We start from the raw sequence: 6,000 nt of genomic DNA, 5'->3' as shown, positions 1-6,000 counted from the left end.
TTTTTATGTTCATCTAACCGTGCATTAAATCCTACAACCGTGCATTAAATCCTACAACAAAATGATATTTAGAAACTGTAATATATTTCACAATGTAATTAAAATTAGTAAAATGAACCCATAAAGGGGGTCATAAATGGAAATAAAAGTAAAAATCTGAACAAGAAGCCAAAATTGGATGTAACCATGGATGCAAAATTGGGAGAAGAATTGGATGTTAAACTAGCCATCAAAACAAGATGCAAATAATGAAACAAGAGGGTTTTAAAGTAGAATTAAAAAAGGGTGCAACACTAGACACAAAGAAGGGAACAAAATAGGGCATACAAAAGGATACCAAATTGGGCGCAAACAAGGATGCAAAAATGGACACCAAAATTAGGATACAAAGAATGGTGTAAAATTAGGATGCAAAATTGGGTGCAAAAAGGATGTAAGAAAAGACACAAAACAAGATCAAAATGGGACTAAAAAAGGGTGAAACCAAGGATGCCAAAAATGACGCATAACTAGATGAAAATTCAACTTAAAATCTAGGTGAAAAATTAGATCCAAATGTGGACACAAAATGTGGAAGGAAAAAGGATGCAAATTTCGATGCCAAAAAGTATGCAAAATTAGATACCAAAAAGGATGGACATAAAAAATAGTGCAAAATTGGAAACAAAAGTAGAAATAATGGTGTAAAAACGGGCATAAAAATGGCTCAAATTCAGATGCAATTTGAGATGTAACGTTGGATGCAAAATGAGATGCAACAAATGATTCGAAACTTGGTGCAAAAACAAATGCAAAAGTAGATGAAAAATATGGCTCATACCTGAACGTAACATTAGACATAAAATGGGATGCAAAGGTGGACGCAACACATGGTTCAACATAGGATGCAAATTTAGATGCTCAAAAGGATGCAAGAAACGGTGTTAAAAATGATGCTAAATTTGATGCAACAAATGATACAAAATTAGATGCAAAATATGGTGCAAAATAGGATGCAAAAAAGGGAGACAAATAAAACGAAAAAGTGGATACAAAAAACAGTGCAAAAATGGATGCAAAATTTGGCACTAAATAAGATTCAACATATGGTGCAAAATTGGATGCAAAAAATGGTGTAAAAAAGGCAGAAAAACTGGTGCAAAAATAGACTAAAAATAAGTATAAAATTAGAAGCAAAAAATGGCATAAGATGAGATGCAAAAACTGGCACAAACTAGATGCAAAAAATGGCACTAAATCATATGAAAAATATGGTGTAAAACTCGATGCAAATTATGAAACAAAACTAGAAGAAAATAATGGCACAAAATAGGAAGTAAAAAATGATGCAAAAATAGATGCAAAAAATGGCACAAAACTATAAGCAAAACCCATTGTAAAACCAAATGCAAATCTTGGTGCAAAATATGATGCAAAATTTGGCGTAAAAAAAATGCAAAATTTGACGCAAAAAATGACGCTTTAAAAATTGTACAATAGAGCCAGATTTAGTGCCAGACTGCTCATCCTAATTGAGAAAAAAATGCACTAAAATCTAGTGCAAATTACATGTTTTATTGTAGTGTCTTCATGATTAGGAATTGAATAATATTGAGGAAAAACACATACAATAGTTGCATTCTTTAGATATTTCTATTTATCCCCATGTCGATGTTTGTCATATGACCATGATTTTGTCACATTTATTATTGGAAGGTGCTCAAGATGGACATGTCGCTTGTTATATGCATCAATAAGAGAATTATCATTGTCAGTGTTATATGTATCAACATGCACTTGTTTTAACACCTTCATATCAACATTCAGAACCATAGATCAATGAGTACATTCAGAAAGAAAGATCTCTAAAGGCCTATATACTTGTTAACAATAGATTCACATAAGAAATCCTATACATAGATTCTACTAGTTCATTTAGATTCTAAATAGAGGAGATACACATCAACATATCATGAAATGTTTTTTTTTAATCTTTTAAAACTTTGCAACATATTTTTCTATGTAATTAATGACCACATGCTTCTAAAGAACAAGTTTCCAATCTATGTTGTCACCCCACATCATCAATGTTTCATGATTATGTGTATTCAATCTATCCTCATTTCGTATTGGGTCATACTTTTTTCTCTCCATTCTCATCAACATAAAGTTTTAAATGATCACATAGATCCCATGGTGCCTTATATCAAAATACCAATCTTCCTGCCTTATTTTGTAGGCAATATTTCTCATTGCAAGTGATGTGTCATTCAACCTAATTAATAAATTCTTCATAATCAATCATAGGATCAGATTGAATATTTGTTGCATGTCCTTTAAAAAAGGATGATCATGAACATTGATTATAACTTGAATATTTCTTTGATGTCAATCACGTGGATTCATTGCATGTACACATCTATGAATATATTCTGTAGCAAACCTAACCTGTGTAGAATCATCCCAATTCAATGTTTCCATGTTAGGATAATTTTTTAACCATAGAAATCCATGCGCATGTGAAGATCCACAATGTTTCCATTCATAGTGACACCAAAAAATTGTAGCTTGATGAAAACGTTCATAAATTTAATCTCAGAACATTGTATGCCTTAAGTGCATATACTATTCTACAATACGAGGATTATCAATTATATTTTGACATCTCCACTTCATTGCTTCCCTTGGATCTTTAATACTTGTTCCAAGCATTATTTTATGAAAATCTTGTCATTGCATATATGCTACACTTAATGTGAATAATATTGATAAGCATCCAATCTGTTGAATCAAGTTAGATAGCATGGCATGAGATTTTCTCAAATATACATGTGTACCTCTTAGTACAATTCCAAATCACTTTAATCTTTCTATAAGTTGTGAATCTGAAAACTTTTGTAGATGCTCTAGTAACTCTTGCATTGTTGTAGGTGGATTTATCATATTGTTCTTTATAAAAATTGTAGAGGAAGCTTGAGCACAATGTCTCATGATGATAAAGTAAAAGTATCTAAATTGTGGGCGTCTTCCAAACCTATTGTCACAATATCCAAGAAGTTGTTTTACATAATCATGAAGATGGAAATTTCTCCTTTGTGGTTGCAACTAATTTGCTTCCCTTGATGTGAAAAATGTTGGAAATTTCATGTCAAATAATCCCTCAATGTAAACTCAGTAATTGGTAATGAGCTAATGCTAGGCGAATTAAGCAGTTTAGTCAATCCACCATTTGTGTCATGTTCCTCTGCATTAGGGTTACTTCCCCATGCTTGAATAATCTCAATCTCTCACAGTACATTTGGAAGATTTACTGCAAAATAATATGTGTTCAAGCCATCTAATACATCATCAATCCCAAATACCCCATCCAACATTGCAAATAACTGCATTATCTATCTCTAGTAAAGTAATAGAATTATTCATATGTGATGTTGAAGAATGTAGCAAGAAATTCTTAATTTGATTTTTCCTTGATTAAATTGAGAAAATTTGAAGTTCCAAGTCAGTAGATAGAGGCCTATTTCCTCAGGAATTACGCAAGGAAATAGGGGCTCCAACAGAGGCAAAAATTGACTAAGTTTGGATCAAATCTTCTTAGTGAGTAGAGAGATAGGTTATTCACTTCCAGGTTGTGTTCAATTATTGAGAAAACACAATTTTAATACATTTTTACTCATCAGATTAATGCAAGTAGGCATTGAGGCTTTTGGCAGATTTCTTTCCCTAGGAAACATATTGTGAGCATCTGTGTTAGTTCTTATTGCATGTCTAAACTTTTTGTTCTAGATTGTGAATGAACTTTTGCAGAGAAGTAGAATAGGTTTATGTCTTATGATTTCGATTAAAATTTCATGAGAATTTGCAAATATATACCATAATTTCTACATGGTATCAGAGTAGGATTCACATTAGAGCAGGAATTTCGAGGTTGTGTCTCAAGAGGTCCGAATTTATAGTTCAATGTAACAGGATCTCTTTAGCGCTAAGAAGAAGACCTTCAATGGGTTGAGGCTAAAGTATTCCTTAGAAGGTATTGGATGACAATGGATTTCTAGAATACATCAAGAGAGATGTTGCAAAACCAGCTGAATCTGATTCTAGAACCTTGCTCAGTGGAAGAAAGATGGATCATCATAGAGGGTGTGAGAGATCACGTAGTCTTAAAATTACGTGGAAAAGAGACTCCCTTTACTATGTTGAAGACCCTCAATGAGATATTCGGAAATAGAAATGAATCCATGAAAATTAATTCGCTGGATAAATTGAGGATTGAAGACAAAGGGTATGAGGTAGTCTTCAGAGATGGGAAGGCCTACCTCAAGCATCTTGCTTCATGTCAAATCAAGCAATTCTGTGTCAAGATTGAGAGCCTCTACACATTAGAGGAAGATGCATGCACAACCTTGAGGAGAAAGGTGAAGGTTACATATATGGTTGTTGAGAGGGAGCATGATAAACCTCTCAAAATAGAGGCTCAAGAAGTTGCGGAGCAACAAAAAATGGAGAGGTAGAGAGAAGGCAGAGTGGAGACATCCACTCAAGAAGAGACCTCTAGTAAGAGGATAGTTCAAGCTATGTGGGTAGAGGGAGCACATGCATCCATACATCCAAGTGTGAGGTGGGGCGATGTGAAGCCCTAGTCCTAAAATTGTAGAAATTTGGGCAGGGTCCATTAAGCTGTTCTCCTCATGGATCATTACCTTGCTGCAGGGGCCCACAATATTCAGTAGAAGGAGGATAATTCACACTTATATATTGAGGAGTGCAGAGGAGTGTTGACAACATAGCAGGAGGCTCAGTAGAAAAGTCAGCAACAACACAATTTTCCAAGTAGACAGTTGCAAACATCATTGATTCAATGCTTTTTTTCTTTTTTTTTCTTTGGGTACTTCTGAGTTGCAGATATTGCAACAAAAACAACAAATGAGAGGTCTTTCATGAAGTACATTCCACAGGTGCATGATAAGGGTGGTTGATAATCCCTTTCTTGCTGAGAGGGAGTGTTGAAAAATGCAACAAGAGATTCTCAATTTGATTTTGCCTTGATTAAGTAGAGAAAATTTGAATTTCCACATCAGCCCACAACTTGGATGTAGTTAACTTGTGTGACATGGCTTGTGTCACCTAGTTTACTCATTAAATTCAAGTTGGAGGAGTTAGATTTTAGTTAAGCATGTGTGATTTCTAATTTATTAGCAATCTAGTTTAGTTAGCTTTAGTTGCACTCAGTTAAACTAGTTCCAACAGTTAACAGAACTAGTGCATGGTCAGTTGAGTAGTGGGACAAAAATCTAACTCAGAGATCATCCAGTTAACTGATGCATGCAACAAAATTAGCTCATGCATGAAGAGAATTCAATTTCCCCAGTTGTGTTGGAGATTCCAAGGTAGTGTACAATTAATTAGATACTAGATTGAGTGTATAGTTTATTGTATTGGTCAGGTGATGAATCCTAGGAATTGCGCAAGCATTTTTGAGGAAATTCCTAAATAATAGGGGCATATTTCCTCAGGAATTTCACAAGGAAATAGGATCTCTAGTAGAGGTAGAAATCGTCTATGTCTGGGTCAGAGCTTCAGAGTGAGAAGAGAGATAGGTTATTCACTTGCGGGTTGTGCTCAATTGAGCAAAAGCAATTGTAATACATCTCTATTCATCATCTTAATGCAAGCAATCATTGGTGTTTTTAACACATTTCTTTCCCCAGGAAAAATATTGTGTGCATGTGTGTTATTTCTTATTGCATGTCTAAATTCTTTGTTCTAGATTGTGAATTAAGTTTCGTAAAGCAGTAGAGTAGGTTTTTGTCTTGTGATTTTGATTAAAAATTCATGAGCAGTTGCAAATCTATACCATAATTTCTACATGGTATCAGAGAAGGATTCACATTAGAGTAGGAATTTCAAAGTTGTGTCTCAGGCAGCTCGAATTTGCAGTTCAATGTACAAGGATCTCTTCAGAGCTGATAATATGACCTTCAACGGGTTGAGGTTAGAGTATGCCTTGGAAGGTAGCTCTAA

The sequence above is a fragment of the Pinus tabuliformis genome, chromosome J, assembly GCF_031772625.1.
Source record: "Pinus tabuliformis cultivar Carrire ecotype Pingquan chromosome J, CPIR1, whole genome shotgun sequence".
Lineage (NCBI taxonomy): Eukaryota > Viridiplantae > Streptophyta > Pinopsida > Pinales > Pinaceae > Pinus > Pinus tabuliformis.
Note: the sequence above shows the minus strand (reverse complement) of the source record.